We start from the raw sequence: 18,708 nt of genomic DNA, 5'->3' as shown, positions 1-18,708 counted from the left end.
CTTGTTTGAATGGATGATGATTCTAAAGAAAAATCAACGGCAACAATATTGGCTAGATGTCTTGATCGAGTTACAGGAGGTGAACGTATGAAAGGTGGTGAACGTTTTGCTCGGTGCATTCACTGAATATCCTATTAGTTATAAAGATAAAAATTATTAAAGTTATCAAATTAATAGACTTTTCTGATTTTGCCCACATTTCGAATAGCCAATAGATGCAGCAGGTAGCCAGGACCTTTTAAATCGGAAGCCCACAACTTGCCACTAACAAATCCAACTATTACTACGAACCAGAAAATTTTGGATGCCTATCAATTTAATCGCTTAAAATAATTTTTCGTCGAAATTTAAAGAAGATAAAAATCTATGTCCTAAAAACTAGAGCGTAGAAATGAAAAAGAAAAAGCGCGTCGAAAAATAATCGTCGAAAAACAAAATAAACTTACAAATTAAAGTTTTACGTCTAAAGCTTAGCGTCTACAAACTTACAACCAAAAGTTGCGACTAAAGTCTAAAAATCTAAAGGTAATAAAACTTAAATTAAAAACACTTTTTAATTTTATAGACAAAATTAATTAAAAAATTTTTTATATTACACCGTAATTGTAGAATAGAATGTATCTGATTTTGGATTTGGTGGAATCGTTGTTAACTAGCCTGTGACTACTCCTCTATTACTCCTCTATTATTGTGACAACTTGTTCCTCTTTTTAACAACCCAAAGCCACAAAGTCTAACCAACTTTTCTATATTTTATTCTAGTTAACTTAAAATATTTAATTAATTAAAATTAACTAAAAACCTAACTTAGTTTAATAATAATAATACGGACTAAAAAAAAATACTTAACATAATAAATTAGTCAAAGATTCCAAATTTATCAAAGCATTGAAAGTGAGGCTCATTGCAACATCATGTAGCAACGAACCAAATTTTTTTTTTATACACGCAGTTGGGAGTGGGGTGTCACCAAAAAAAAAAAGTAAACCAAAATTTTTGTATTCCTTTGGTGTCCACACCTTTGATTAAATTAATTTTACTTTATGCTTTGTGTCGACAGATGTAAAAAAAATGAAAAACACCGACTCCTCTATAAATTTGAAATGGTCATAATACAAATGAAACTAGTTTAAAATTCATGGGTCCATTTCCAAACAATCCTAATCAAAAAGTAGCTGGCAAAGAAATTTTTCTATTAACATATTTAGAACTTAGAAATTACTAAATTAGATTTAACTTAAAAATTACAAAAATCTAAAAAAAAAAATCTATATTTGACACACGTATCTAACCTTAAACTAAAATTATCTATACTTTATGTTTACGAAATTAAATCCTAAATACTCTATTTGACACAAAAAGTGTCCCCGGCAGCGGCGCCAAAAACTTGATGTGTTTTATGGGGTGTACGAAACAGTTATCAATTTTATATTATTTACTACAGAAAATTACCTAAAATTAAACTAAAATACACTAGGCAAGTATACCTATCGTATAGTAATATAGCTAAGGTAAAGTCCGGGAGGTCGATCCGTGGACACTTTTATTAGGTGTTTTACTAGGTTATCTAGGTAAATTAAGTAACTAAGTTAGATTTAGTAATATATAGTAATTTTAGTAACTTTGGGGGATTTACCGTTTAATGACCGGTTTGTCTTTTTGACTTTTCTTTTTAATATTAACAACAAGACAGTAAAATTAAACTAAATTGTAGCAACAAAGTAAATAAAAATTACTGTGGTAGATAAAAGTAACTTTAACTAAATGAGATAAAAATACAATAAAAAGAGTATTATGCTTATTTAACTTCCGTAGTTACGATGTTTGACTTTTACTACTTTTTTTACTTTTTTACCCTGGGTTAATTTTCCTTGCACCTTTAGAATATTTAATATGTCCACCTGGAGTTGTCCAGCGCAGTCCTATAATTACAAGTATCAAATGCGAGTGTCCTCATCATTCTATTTTGTAACTACAGTTAAATATTCTATCTAATTACTATTTAGATGGTTTGACGCGGTTGTCACGTATGTCAATAATTACACCAGTTGTAACTGTATGTAACCCACCTTAATTTTAACTAGTCTTTTAACCGTTAATCCATTCACGTGTCCGTTTCAATGAATAATTTACCGTATATATAAATAACTCGTCTTCCGTGTCCGGTCAACGTATGTGGTTATTTATGCATATAGTAAATTATAAGTAGTGGTAATTTAACAAGTTGTCACTTAATTATTTAACATACCCATTAATAGTTAAAACCCCAATCTTCCTTAAGGTCGTTCTTTATCTAAATATTAACCGTTGTACAAATTAAATTAACCCATTTCCTATTTTTAGTCAAACATCCTAACTACTTGGGTTAAATAAGCATAATAACAAATTAGCTACTAAATATGGTAGAAAAATAAATAACACTTACACAAAAGTTCTTAGCTTCCATTAATTCAACGCGGTAGAAAACTTCAAATTACAACACCCGTACAAATTTATATTACAGTACACAATCTGAAACTTGGGAAAAATGGAATATAGGATATTTGTGTGAGAATGTTAGTCAACTTCTTTTACTCTTGGAACTTGCTCTCTCAAATTGTCTGTCCTTCTGACACCCTTGGTGTCTCCCTTAAAAACTGATTCCATGCTCAATATAATACTCCAATTGTCAGACACAAACCAAACTTTATCTATTTGTTAAATTCAATCGTGCAAGAGTGGTAGGTCTACTCTATCTTTAAAATCCATTATTCCATCCCTTTGACTTGAGTGGTCTCTTTCTTGAATTAAATACAGACCAATATGAAATTTATTATTACATCATAGTGGACAAAGTGGCCAAACCACTATTCATGTTTCTTTGTATACTCCGTATAAGCGACCACCATGAATTGCTAAATTAGTTTGCAAGCTTCAAGACCTTGTACTTTGCATTTCTTCACTCGTACATACTGCGTGTTTTAACGTTTTCTTGACATATCTTTCACTTTGGCGCTCCGTTAACACTTTTATTTATTTGTACAATTACAATGGAAATATAATACAATTACATATGAAAACCTATTATTTAGGAGAGATATTGTGACTAAATATATGTTCATTTTGAGCAATATCAATAATCTACCATTAATATAAATAAAATCCAAGAGTGATAAACCAAATTCCAAAGTAGTAAACCAAACAATAAACATAATGTGCTAATAGCCCGGTTTATAACTCCCGGTAAGTCTTATATAGAAAGTATGGCGGATGGAAAAGGAAAAAGAAGCTCATGGTCAAAAACCCTTCACTTCCTCTTCTGTCGGGTACGGAAGGCAGGTCCATCATTCCTCGGCCTATTACGTTCCGCCTCTAACGCAGCAACCCTGGCAGTTAAGGCTGCTATCAATCTCGCCATCTCAACGAACCTCGCTTCAGCCTCGTACGTATAAGTATTTATACCCGTGACTCTTTCCTCCATTCTCTCAAGATCATTGAGGTGCGGATATGTCCTAGCAATATCGCTCAAGGAGTTAACACGATCAACAATATCCCTGTTACGGTTAGTATGAACCAAATCCAATGCATAAAGGTTCACGGGATGGTTAGGTATCCGATACGGAGCAGGTGCTGGGGCTGGAGCATTCACCTCAGCCACACTGGAGTCGCTGTCACTGCTTCCTGAATCCTGTGACATCTAACTCATAGTACAAGAACACAAACAAAACAGATTAGTCAAGTAAATAACGTTAGTCACAAAATACTCATGTAATGACTAAGTCCAGGTCGTAGTCTAGACTCATCAAGGTGTTCTAATAACCAAATCAGACACACTAATGCAAGTCCTAGTTTCCCTACGAACCGTTAGCTCTGATACCAACTATAACACCCCGCCAAATTACCATCTGACGACGTGTTAATTCCGGTCCCACAATTAACAGTTACGCCCTCTATATGAGACGTTTAAAGCAATCGCATTTAATTTTACTTAAAATATTAACTTTCAAAAACATAAGCCAATAATCCCAAAATAGAAACACTGTTGTGATCGTAACCACAAGCTAACAGTATTTAAACAGTATAAAAGTTTTAAATGCGAAAGTAAATAATGTTCTTTAAAATCAAATGCTGACTCCACGGCCAGTCATGCAGCAAACACAGCGGAAGCATACCTCTTAAGGACCTGAGAATAACAACACGCAAAAACAGGTCAACAAATAATGTTGGTGAATCTACAGGTTTAAAGTAATGTAACAGTATCTGAAAAACAGTTATCAAAAAAATAGTTTGATTTCCTTGACCACGAGATTCTATCGCTCGCATAAACCGAGCACCTGAATACTAGCAATGACCCGAGTATAGAAACCACTACACCCGACCTTACCTCGTAAAATGTTATACACTTGTTCAAAATGTTCAAAGTAAATGCACCACTATTTTTATAGCGGGTGAGGTTGTCAACCTAACGGATCCGTCCATCTAAATTGTGCTTACACCGATGGTATTAAAAGTATTCAAGCTAGAGGCTTTTTGAACAAACTCATTATGCATATGTGTAGTACTCATGTCAATATAAAAGTAGTTGAAAATGTAAATATAACAGCGTGTATTCTCATCCCTGAAAACATGTAAAAAGCGGGACTGTAGACTCACCTTTGAATAAGCTCGGAATGAAAGACAAATGACTTGTACGGTTTAGACCCGAGTAATGTAACCTAAGTATATGTATGTAGGTTGGTTGGTCAATATATGTATCTTATATAAGTGTGGTTTCATAGTGTACGTTGTATTATTGCTCGACTCGACGCGTTTCAAAGTAAAAGTCAACTATCTCATGCAAGTCAAACAAAGTCAACCGAAGTCAAACCGAAAGTCAAACTTGGTCAATGTGGTCAACTAAAGTCAACATCAGTAGGTTCATACCAAATATTGGTCAATAAGTCAAACCTAAGTCAAACAATACGTTTTAGGTCATGAATGATCATTTTCACAATTTCAGTTTATCGTCATGCACAAAATTTATGAACACGTAACATAATTAGCACATTATATCATAGTACAAAATTCAAGTAAATATGAACAACTCCAGATCATAATTACACTTAAAATTAATTCCAAAAAGTCCGGCCAGGGACTCATACGACAATTAAATGTTAGGAATCAGAAGGGATACATTTGGGATTTGCCAAGTCAGTTTCTGACCGCGCACTGATTTCATTTTGGCTATAACTGGAGTTAGGAACATGCAATTGATACAATACTAGTGGCAATAGTTCAAGGACAAATCAAAGTAACATATATCAAAAATCTAGAAACTTTTGTTTAGCCAATTTGTACAGTTTATTCGTGAAAGTTGAACACTCAGTTTTTCAGCTCAAATCAGAATTCACATAAAGTACGACTCTATTGTGCCCCATGTGATGTTTTAGCAGAGTAGTATATAAAATAGCTTATTTTTACAGAAAATACTATTAAATACGATACAATTTTACACAAGATATTTATTTATTTATAGAATGGATATACTTAAACCTTGCTACAACACTTATAGGCAGTGTACCTAATCGTACAGTAGTGTAGTTTTTAGTAAGTGCGGTTCGTTCCACGGGGAATCTTTTTAAACAAAGCTTAACGCTATATTAGTTTACTTTTATAAAAATACAAATATATATATAAGTAATATTATTATTATAAAGGGGGGTTTTTACCGTTTAATGACCGGTTTGTCGATTTTAAAACTTTAGTCGCAGTTAAAACCAAATAAATACAAGACTTTAAATTAAAGCATAAAGTAAATAACGATAATGAAATTGCGAATAATAAAAGTGCGATAAAATAAACTTGCGATAATTAAAAAGTACGATAATTAAAAGTGCAATTAAATACAATAACAATAAAAATGCGATAATTAGAAGTGCAATTAAATATAAAATAAAGGAAATTAAATATGAAATAAAAGAATTATGCTTATTTAAACTTCCGTAATCATGATGTTTGACATGTTGATTTAAGTTTTATGCCCATGGGTTAATTGTCCTTTGTCCTGGATTATTTAATATGCCCGTCTGGTTTTTGTCCATAACAGTCCATCAGTCATAAATATAAAGTGCGAGTGTCCTCGTCAAATTATTCTTATACCCGAAGTTAAATATTCCAACTAATTGGGGACTTAAACTGTAACAAGATTTTAATACTTTGTTTAATAATTACATCAGGATGTCGACTGAGTGTAACCCAAGGTTTTAATATTTTGTTATCAATTATACCAAGTATCCTTGTACATAATTTCACCCCTTTTTTAATTATTCTAGTGGCTATTAATCCATTCCCGTGTCCGGTTAAATGAACGATTATTCGTACATATAAATACCCCGCCCATCGTGTCCGATTGAGTGTATATGGTAATTTATAGGGACGCCCAATTGTAAATCTTTATATTAACATTAACAAACTATCATTTAGTTAAATAAATATAAAGCCCATTAATAGCTTATAGTCTAATTTCCACAAGTGTCGTTCTTTTGTCCAAACCCCAATTATGGTACAAAGCCCAATTACCCATTTTTAATAATTAGCCCAACATCATGATTACTTCGTTTTAAATAAGCATAATAATAACTTAGCTACGAGACATTAATGTAAAAAGGTTGAACATAACTTACAATGATTAAAAATAGCGTAGCGTTACACGGACAGAATTTCGACTTACACCCTTACAACATTCGCTAACATACCCTTATTATTAGAATTATAATTAAAATTAAAATATAAATTATAAATATATATATATATATATATATATATATATATATATATATATATATATATATATATATATTTACGTATGAATGAGGAGAAGAAAAAGATGATTAAAATGATCAGAATTCGGTTGGCTTTATAGGCAGTTTCTCATTTTGGGGCTCCGCGACTCGCGGCATTTTTGGCCTTCAAACTCCGCGAGTCGCGGAGATTGAAATTACAGCTCAGTCCCTTTTGGAGTCTTTCTTGCCGACGGTTTTAATTATAAATATAATATATTAAATAATTATAAGAATTATTTAAATATTATATTATATTTATGTGCATAGTTGACTTGTAATTTTTAGTCCGTTGCGTCGAGCGTTGAGAGTTGACTCTGGTCCCGGTTCTGGATTTTCGAATGACCTTGCGTACAATTTAATATCTTGTACTTTGCGTTTTGAATCTTGTACTTTTTTAATTTCGAGACGTTTCTTGTCAATAATTGGAACCTTTTTAATTGTCTTTTGTACTTTTGAGCTTTTTGGTCGTTTGCGTCTTCAATTCGTCGAATCTGTCTTTTGTCTTCACCTTTTATTATTTAAACGAATATCACTTGTAAATAGAACATTTGCAACTAAAAGCTTGTCTTTCTTGAGGAATAATGCTATGAAATATATGTTTGTTTTTAGCATTATCAAATATTCCCACACTTGAGCGTTGCTTGTCCTCAAGCAATATCGTCTTGCAATACTAGAATCACTTCTTTATTCTTCACACTTTGTACAACAGTGATTTCTATACGGCGGTATAAACAATGGTAGTAACGATATGGTTTACAGTCCCACATGACTATAAAAATTTAGATCCATTAAGGAAATTGGATCTTTATGAAAACATTTGATCTTTTGAAAATTAAATCTAGTTTTTACCCTAGATAAGTTTTCCGGAATAACCCTTCACCGGTGTTTGCAAAATATTTTTGTGGGTTTGGTGGGTTTCATATTTGAAAATTTTAGCTCAAAACTTATGGTTTTGTGTCACCCACTTGCTAACCTTGTATTTGGAAAGCAACACATCCAGTTTACTTGTCCCGTATATTACCTTTCGGTAAACTACCGTCCGGTTGTAAAGGAAAGCGTTGAACAAGCAACTGTTAAGGCAATGTCCCCTGACATGCTTTTAATTATGGTCTATAACGTGTCGGACGCAATTACTATCCTTGGTAGGAGCAATAGTAAAGCTCACCCTTATGATTTTTCGGTCTGGCACAAGGTCCTGTCTTTGACCATGCTATGCAACCACCGTTCTTACGGTTGACACCCGATTTGGTTCAGGTGACCTAATGAATTCCAGGTGAATTCCTAGGATTTTACGTTCAATGGTAATGAACGCATTGAAAATAGGGTTTTTAGAAAACAAATCGGTTTGTAATTTTTTGATCAAAATATTTTCTCGTTCAAGCTCGAGTTTAGATATCATTGAATTCCATGAGTTTGTAATTCTCAATCTTTAAGGTCAATCTCAAGGATTGAGTAATATCAGTCTTAAAAGCTGATTTTCAATCTTTAAGGAGATTATCCTTTCTGGAGATCTGATTCATTAGTCTTATCCAGCTAATTTGCATGGTGCCCCCCCATTGTACAAGATAAATCCTTCTTATGGTTAGGATAAATCTGACCACTTGGCGACCCTGTTTAATGCTGAGGTCCGTGGATTTCCTGCTGATTTTAGTGATGACTTTTCTGGATTTTTCGTCAACCTACAGCTGGTCTGGATGACAACTTCATGACCTAAATCAAGAAGCGCGTGTCTTTTTCAGAAGACTTTACTTCCTTTTAATGATGGAATTGATTCATCGTGTAGATCCATCTTTCTTTTCTTTCATCGGGTAAAACAGTTTAGTTTAGTCCAAAGCAAAAGTATTTTCAGTTATTTGTTACAGATATATGTGACATATGTTTAAGATAACTTGGTAAATTTTCCCACACTTGGCTTTTATTTTCCTTTTTATCGTCCTTTCCGAGGTAACAATAATTTCGGTGTTAAAACCTAGTTTTATCGTTCATAAATATGTATAAACATGATTTTGAGTTCATTTAATTGAAAATTTTGAAAAATTTTATTAGAATTGGGTAGTCAGTATATAAGACTAGGGCTGTTCTTTTTTATCAGAGAGCACTAGATTCTAATACAACTACTGCTTTACTAGTATTTTTAATGGTAACCAAGTGTATAAAGTAAAAAATTTTAAAATCCGAAAGAATTTAACCCCTTCCCACACTTAAGATCTTGCAATGCCCTCATTTGCAAGAAATCAGTAATAATTTAAATTATTGAGGTTGATTTGTGTGAAAATGATTAAATTTTTACCAAAGTTTCCAAATATATTGGCGTTTGTTTGCTGAATGATAAATGGTGCACATCATTTGTTCATTCCGTCTTGTTGTTATTTCACATATATTTTGCCTCTTGTCGTCAAAATTAGTTGCTTTTGCTGAACTTAATGCCAGTCTTTGAAAATGCGTTGTTTTACCCTGTTGTGTACATAAGATAAACTGCAAACATATATACATATTTTTGAAGTTTGGTATATTACCCCACATTCAAAAATTATTAAAATCTAAGAATAAAAGTTAGACAATTATAAAAACTATTACAATATTAACAAAAGTATTAAACGTATCAATCATTACAAATTACAAAATAAATAAAACTAAGTAGACTAGTGATGATACTGGTACCAATAGGGGTTCCAAGCATAACCATAGGTGCTATAGAATGCTTCGGCAGGGTTATACGTAGGATAAGGTGGTTGCATCTCTATAGACCAGGGAGGGAAGATGGGTTTCGGTGTAGGAATATAGTTTCTACCTATATGTTGGCAATGAGCTATGATTTGGTTCTGATGAACTTGCCAATCTTCAAATGCTCTCTGTCTAGCATTTTCGTACTCCTGTGAAGCTATAAACCTTTGCATTTCTTGCATCTCATTTCCCCCTCCTACATTACCTTGCTGTTGGTTTCTCTCAACCTGTGGATGTCTACCATGGTATGGTACTGCGGTGTTATTTCGCCTCTTCAAAACTTTCGCACCATGGTATACATTTAAACCTATAGTATATCGGGGTTCTGGTTCTTCTACTAATAATCCCCCCCGACTTATATCCACACCGAGATATTCACCAATCAAAGTAATAAAAATACCACCTCCTATTATGCTATGCGGTCTTATCCCCCGAACCATAGCTGATAAATAATAACCCACACAATACGGTATACTTATAGCGCTTTGTGGGTCTCGAATACACATATGGTAAAACAAATCCTGTTCATTTACCTTTTCCTTGTTCTTACCCCTTTGTGTAATCGAATTAGCTAAAAACCTATGAATCACTCTTAATTCGGCTCTATCTATATCCAAATAAGAGTAATTTCCCCCTTTGAAACGGTGATGGCTTGTCATTTGACTCCACACACCGTGTGTATCAAAATTTTCATCTATCTTTCTACCGTTTAGTATCAACCTTCTACAATCGGCAGATGCTAACTCCTCAGGCGTATATATACGTAAAGCCTGAGCCATGTCCAGTAAAGACATGTGGCGCATCGAACCGCCTAACAAAAATCTAATAAAAGATCGATCGGTTAAACTAGTTACCCGATCATTCAACTCTATACTACACAATAATTCTTCACACCATACTTTATATACAGGTCTACGCATGGTGAATAAACGTACCCAGTCATTAAAAGTAGAATTACCATACCTCTGTACAAGTAATTCCCTAATTGGCCCGGCCAATTCTACAGCTTCTAAGGGTCCCCATTCTATGACCCTTGGTACCTCAACAACCTTAGAATGAAGAGTATGCAAACCCCTTTGGTATTTTGGATAATCTATCCAAAGTCTGTCAAATCTCAGGTTCGGGTGCAACTCTTCCAAGTGCATATCAGAAAAGGTCATGACTGGATGAGGTATATCCTGCTTGTAGTAGTTATCCACCTCCTGTTGTTCTGCATTCTCAGCAGGAGCATTGCGGGCTTGGGATGAAGATTCACCCCTTTCAGTCTGCAAAACACATCAAACACAATTTTTGTGCATCCAAATATGCATTAGTGTCAGCAAAATCATCAATCAAAATAATTACAATGACATGATCAATTTATATCAAACTTAAGCTCATTTTCACATTTTTATCAAATCTACACTTTTTTAAATAAGCATATACGAAAATGTTCGCCAAGTTCATAAGCATTTAACTCAAATAACATGTCAAAATAATCATTACTAGCAATTAAACAAGTCTCAAATGGCATTATCTCTCAAAAATCAAGTTCATGAATTTTAGACTTTGAAAAAGTCCACTTTAATTCTCAAAATCATGTTTAGGCTCAAAGTTTGGATCATTTAACTACCTAAACATATTACACTACTTAATTTAGCAACAATTCATGACAAAAATCGGCCATAACCTGTTTATATCAAAAAGCCCCAAATTTGCTCAAGAACACAAACCCTAGATTACTCAAAATTTGAAGTTTAAGGCTTCTAATCATGTTAAATAGCATCAATCTAGGTTATACAAGCATAATACATAAACAATTTAAGCATAATTACACTAAAAAGCATCAAAATCAAATTGGGGAAAAAAAATTGCTCAAGAACACTAATTTCGGATTAAATGGTGTTTAGGTGTAGAAATTTACCGTTTTTCTTGAGTAATTCCTAGATAGCATCCTTCTCAACATGATTTTAGTAAAAGATTTGATGATTAACGGTTAAAAATTGTGATTTTTGGGGGTGTTTTTCGTGTATTTTCGAGCAGTATTTCGCAGTATGTGTTTTGTGTTGTGGGTTGGACTGATCAGTTCTTGCGTTATATTTTTTTTCTGTAAATTGGTCCTCCCGCGACTCGCGGGGATTAAACCTCCAAACTCCGCGAGTCGCGGAGTTTGCTATTTTTTTTTTTTTTTTTATAATCATTAACTTATAAAACAATTAAGTACTTAATTTTAAAATTTTGTTTCCCTTGTTATTTAGGACGAGGTCGTTTCGGATCGATGTCCTAGTCCGTCCCTCGACAAAATTTTAAAATTTGCCTTTTTGTAGCGATTGTTTTAAAAGCTAAGATTTTTGGGTTTTTTCAATGTTTTTGGCATATTTTAATTCAATAAGATTAAAAATAATGATAATAAAAGTTCTCGTCCCTCCCTCGGGTAAAGCAATTTCGGTTCAAAGACCTAGTCTTCAACTTACGACGAATTTTAAAAATCATATTTTTAACTTAATGAGATAAAGTAAATTTTTGTTTTTAAATTCACACAACTTAAATATAAAATTCAACATTAATATTAAAAATTCACACCAAACTTAAAATTTGAAATGCATAAAATTAAAAATTCATATTTTAAAAATTAAAAATTCACACCAAATTTAATTTAAAAATTCATATTATAAATTCACACCAAACTTATATTAATTTTTCAAATATTTACAATTTTAAATATATTGTTTTTACAAAGTTTACAATATTAATTTAAGATTTAAATATTAATTTTAAAAACATGGTAAAAATAAAATTAAAAATCTTTTTGGCTTTTTATCCCACTTTAATCAATCAAATATTATCAAAAATATGCGCCCCTCTTTTCGGTAAAGTAATTTCGGTTCCAAGACCTAATTTAACTCATGACGAATTTTTGAAATATTTTGGGTTGATTGATTAAAGATATTTATACCTTAAGAATAAACGTTAAATTTCGCAGTGATATAATAAATTTTTGAATGATATCAATAATTTCGGTCGCCAAACCTAATTTTATTCAATACCAATTTAATACTTTTTAGCGAACAAATTAGCGTTTATTATCAAAAGGTTAAAAATAAAAATAAAAATAAAAACTGTACAGACATACCTGTGAAATAGATTTCTTAGTTATATCATCTATCCCATTCATAAGATAGTCGGTTTAATTGGTTTTCCATAGCTACATAGGCGTAACCTCGAGCATTCAGTGTCTTTTCTTCTAAACATATGAACGGTTCGTCTCTGCATAAAGTAACAAATTCGGTATTTGAATAGGTTTGATTATTTGAACATTTACCTCCATGTGACCATTTTCCGCATTTGTGACATCGTTCTAGGTGTCGTGCTCTTCTTTTTGCTGTGAATTTTGATTTTCCTTTACCAAATTGTAACTTATTATCTTCGCATCTGGATTCTTTTCTAACTCCATCCATTCTTTCTCTGATTACTGATACTAATTCACTCGGTAGTATGTCATTATTACGTTTAGTGATCAAAGCGTGTAGCATTAGACCATGGTTTAGTTCACAGGCAGTCTTCATTTCGTAAAAACCTAAAAAAAATAAAAATTCAGAATGGGGGGAGAAGACTAGTTCTTTAGGGTCTGCTAGGGAAAGACCATTCGGGTTCCATTTTCGAGAACTACACGAAAACAGACAATCTAACTCTAACAGAAATACATATTATCCTTTAAAGACTTGATTCTCCCCACACTTAGTTAGCTGTGGTGTCGAAATTGTGATTAACTTCGTTGTCGACTTCCATCGGACCATGTATGTAATGTTTAACTCTGTGACCATTAACTTTAAATTCAATCCCATTTGAATTTATTAATTCTATCGTTTCGTATGGGAAAACTCTTTTGACTATGAATGGTCCAGACCATCTTGATTTCAATTTTCCAAGAAATAGCTTGAATCGTGAATTGAAAAGAAGAACTCTGTCTCCTTCTTTAAATTCTTTTGAACTTCTGATTCTTTTATCATGCCATTTCTTCGTTCTTTCTTTATAGATTAACGAATTTTCGTATGCTTCATGTCTTAATTCTTCTAATTCGTTTAGTTGACTTAATCGTAGACGTCCAGCTTCATGTAAATCAAGATTACATGTTTTCAAAGCCCAAAATGCTTTGTGTTCAATTTCTACTGGAAGATGACATGCTTTTCTATAAACAAGTCTAAAAGGTGTGGTTCCAATTGGAGTTTTGTAGGCTGTTCTAAAAGCCCAGAGTGCATCCTCCAATTTAATGGACCATTCCTTCGGATTTGATCCTACGGTTTTCTCTAGAATACGTTTTAAGGCTCGGTTGGTATTTTCAACTTGTCCACTTGTTTGTGGATGATATGCGGTGGAGATTTTATGAGTTACTCCATATCTTTTAAGAACTTTCTCAAGTTGATTATTACAGAAATGAGTACCCCGATCACTTATTAAAGCTTTCGGTGTTCCAAACCTTGCAAAAAGACGTTTTAAAAAGTTGACTACAACTCGTGCATCATTAGTTGGGAGAGCTTGTGCTTCCGCCCATTTAGATACATAATCAATGGCTACGAGTATATATAGATTATTATGAGATTTTGGAAATGGACCCATAAAGTCAATACCCCAAATGTCAAATACTTCACATACTTGGATGACATTTTGTGGCATTTCATCACGTTGACTTATTTTTCTGGCCCTTTGACAAGCATCACAGGATTTGCAAAGAAGGTGTGCGTCTTTGTAAATTGTAGGCCAATAGAATCCAGCATCATAAGCTTTTCTTGCTGTTAGTTGAGGCCCATAATGCCCTCCAGTTGGTCCTGTGTGACAATGGTTTAAAATTTTACTAGCTTTATCTCCAAATACACATCGGTGTATTATTCCATCTGGACAACTTTTAAACAGATGTGGATCTTCCCAAAAATAGTGTTTTATATCACTGAAGAATTTCTTTCGTCTTTGGTACGATAATCCTTTTTCAAGAAATCCACATACTAAATAGTTTGCATAGTCTGCAAACCATGGTATTTCTTTATAATCTATCTTCAATAGATATTCATCAGAAAAGTTGTCTTGTATGGCTGATTCATTTAGAACTTCTAATTTGGGATTTTCAAGACGAGAAAGATGATCAGCGGCGAGATTTTCTGCTCCTCTTTTATCTCGGATTTCAATATCAAACTCTTGTAAGAGTAAGATCCAACGGATTAATCTTGGTTTAGCATCTTGTTTCGAAAATAGGTATCTAAGAGCAGAATGGTCGGTATAGACCACCGTTTTTGCTAGAACGAGATATGATCGAAATTTGTCAAAAGCAAAGACAATAGCAAGGAGTTCTTTTTCAGTAGTTGTATAGTTTGTTTGTGCTCCTTGTAACGTCTTACTAGCATAATATATAGGTTGAAATCGTTTTTCAATCCTTTGTCCTAAAACGGCTCCCATTGCAAAATCACTTGCATCGCACATTAGTTCAAATGGTAGATTCCAATTTGGTGTGATCATGATCGGCGCATTAGTGAGTTTTTCATTAAGAATATTAAAAGATTTGATACACTCATCTGAAAAGATGAATGGAGCATCCTTTTCTAGGAGTTTATTCATAGGAGTGGCAATTTTTGAAAAATCTTTTATGAAACGTCGGTAAAAACCGGCATGCCCTAGAAAACTCCTAACTCCTCTAACATTGGTGGGATGTGGAAGTTTAGCAATTACATCTACTTTAGCTCTATCCACTTCAATTCCTTCTTTTGAAATTTTATGTCCAAGAACGATGCCTTCTTTAACCATGAAATGGCATTTCTCCCAATTAAGTACTAGATTTGATTGTTCGCATCTAAGAAGCATTCGTTCCAGATTAACTAGACATGATTCAAATGTATCACCGAAGACTGAAAAGTCATCCATGAATACTTCCATGCATTCTTCTATCATGTCGTGAAAAATCGCCATCATACACCTTTGAAAGGTTGCAGGGGCATTGCAAAGTCCAAATGGCATGCGTTTGTAAGCAAAAGTACCATAAGGGCACGTGAATGTGGTTTTCTCTTAATCTTCTGGTGCTATTGGAATTTGAAAATATCCGGAAAATCCATCTAGAAAACAATAGTAACTATTTCCGGCTAATCTTTCCAACATTTGATCTATGAAAGGTAAGGGAAAGTGATCTTTTCTGGTGGCGTCATTTAATTTTCTATAATCAATACATACACGCCATCCTGTTACAGTCCTAGTAGGAATAAGCTCATTTTTCTCATTTGTAATGACAGTCATGCCACCCTTCTTAGGTACGCATTGAACTGGGCTTACCCATGGACTAACAGAAATTGGATAAATTAGACCTGCATCTAGCAGTTTAATAATCTCTTTCTTAACTACATCTTGCATATTAGGATTTTGTCTTCGTTGGCGTTGCACATACGTTTTATGACCTTCTTCCATAAGGATTTTATGTGTGCAATACGAAGAACTTATTCCTTTAATATCATGAATCTTCCATGCAATGGCTGGTTTATGAGCTTTCAACACAGAAATGAGTTGTGATTTCTCATTTTCAGTAAGAGAAGACGATATTATTACAGGTAATTCAGATTCACCATGTAAATAAGCGTATTCCAAATGGTTTGGAAGTGGCTTTAATTCTAATTTCGGAGGTTCTTCTATCGATGATTTATATCGATATCTGTCTTCTTTTTTTAGCATTTGAATTTCTTCTGTTGTTGGTTCATATCCATTAGCTATTAGTGTAGCTAATATTTCAGCTTCATCAATTGGTTCATTACCTTCTCCTAAAGAACATTCTCCTGTTCCTTGTAATTCTGGAAATTCTTCTAATAATTCTGCATGTGCATCTATAGTTTGAATATAATAACAAGTATCATCTGCAGATTGTGGTTGTTGCATTGCTCTATTAACAGAAAAGGTAACACTCTCATCCTCTATACTTAGGGTCAATTTCTTACCCAACACGTCTATCATTGCTTTAGCCGTGTTTAAGAATGGTCTTCCTAATATGAGAGGAACTTGAGAATCTTCTTCCATGTCCAGAACAACAAAATCTACTGGAAATACTAAAGTACCAACTTTAACTAGCATGTTCTCCATTATCCCTCTAGGATATTTTATTGATCTATTGGCTAGTTGTATGCTTATTCTGGTTGGTTTCAATTCTCCAAGGTCTAGTTTAATGTATAGTGAATATGGCATTAGATTTATACTAGCACCTAAGTCTGCCAATGCTTCTATTGAACTAAGACTACCCAGAAAACATGGAATTGTGAAACTTCCTGGATCAGATAGTTTTTCTGGTATCTTATTCAACAGCACTGCTGAACAATTAGCATTCATAGTAACAGCCGAGAGTTCTTCCATTTTCTTTCTATTTGAGATTAGATCTTTAAAGAATTTAGCATATCTAGGCATTCCTGAAATCACATCAATGAAAGGAAGATTTACATTTATCTGTTTAAACATATCCAAGAATTTGGATTGCTCGGCTTCAAGTTTCTCTTTCTTCATTTTACTCGGGTAAGGAAGTGGTGGTTGGTTTGGTTTAACATAAGGTTTAGCCTTAACTGTGTTATCTTCATTAACCTTTTCAACTACCGGTTCTTTTTCCTTATATTGATCAGGTTGTGGTTCTTGTGGAGTAGGAATAGTTTCATTAGAAGTTACAGGTATTTCAGGTGGTTTAAGTGTTGTACCACTTCTTGTGGTAATGGCTTTAGCTGTTTCATTCTGGGGGTTAGCATTTGTATCACTAGGTAGACTTTCTGGTTTTCTTTCACCTATTAACCTTGCTAGGTTACTCACTTCTTGTTCCAGATTTTGAATAGAAGCTTGTTGATTTCTAAATGCTTGAGCATTTTGTTCATTGGTTTGTTTTTGAGATGTGAAAAACTGCGTTTGAGTTTCAACTAGCTTTGTCATCATATATTTTAAATTCGGCTTTTTATCCTCGGTTTGTTGTGGTGGTTTGTTTTGAAAATTAGGTCTTTGCTGATTGTAAGTATTATTGGTTACTTGTTGATTGCTAGGACCTTGTTGGTTGTTGTATGGAATATTTCGGTTATAATTCTGGTTTTGATTGTAAATTGGTCTTGGCGGTTGATAATTATTCTGATAATTATTTCCAGGCCTTTGGTTTATGTATGAAATATTCTCTCTTTGTTCCATTGTTAATTCAATACTGAGACAATCTTTTGTCAAATGTGGTCCTCCACACTGCTCACAACTAATTCGTATTGAGTGAATATCTTTAGTCATCTTTTCCATTCGTCTCTCCACAGCATCTATCTTTGCGGAAATGGAATCTAAGTCATGGCTAGAATCGGCTCTAGCTGCTTTAGATGATCTAACGATGTCTTTTTCTTGGTGCCACTCATGTGAGTGGGAAGCAGTGTTATCAATAATTTTGTAAGCATCAGTTTCGGTTTTCTTCATAATAGAACCACCAGCTGCTATATCTATGTCTTTCCTTGTAGTGATGTCGCATCCTTGGTAGAATATTTGTACTATTTGACAGGTGTCTAAACCATGTTGCGGACATCCTCTTAATAACTTTCCATATCTATTCCATGCCTCATATAGAGTTTCATTCGGTTTCTGTGTAAACGTAACAATTTCTGCTTGAAGTCTTACGGCTTTAGATGCAGGAAAGAATTGTTTAAGAAATTTGTCAACTAAAACATCCCATGTATCGATCGCCCCTTCAGGTAACGATTCCAACCAATCTTTGGCTTCTCCCTTTAAAGTCCAGGGAAATAACATGAGATATATCTGTTCATCCTCCACTTCTCGGATTTTAAATAGTGTGCAGATCCTATTAAAGGTACGTAGATGTTCATTTGGATCTTCCTTCGGCGCACCACTAAATTGGCATTGATTAATCAACATGTGTAGAATTTGTCCTTTGATTTCATAATCTGGCGCATTAATGTCTGGATGAGTAATTGCGTGACCTTGGCCAGTGCGTTTAGCTCTCATTCGGTCTTCCATACTTAAAGGTTCCAGATTCTCCATAATTGAATTTGTTGAATCGGAATCACTAGAGGATTCTGATTTAATGGTTCGTTCCTCAACAATCTCTGTTTGAATGATTGGTGGTTCCGGAGGAAAGTTTAATGGTTCAGGATCTACGAACCGTTCCTGAATATTCTCCGGATTCTCAATTGTGAGGTCGGGTTCAAAAAATGGATTATCG

Source organism: Rutidosis leptorrhynchoides, chromosome 3 (assembly GCF_046630445.1).
Source record: "Rutidosis leptorrhynchoides isolate AG116_Rl617_1_P2 chromosome 3, CSIRO_AGI_Rlap_v1, whole genome shotgun sequence".
NCBI lineage: Eukaryota > Viridiplantae > Streptophyta > Magnoliopsida > Asterales > Asteraceae > Rutidosis > Rutidosis leptorrhynchoides.
The sequence above is the reverse complement of the archived record's forward strand: the minus strand, read 5'-3'. Positions refer to the sequence as shown.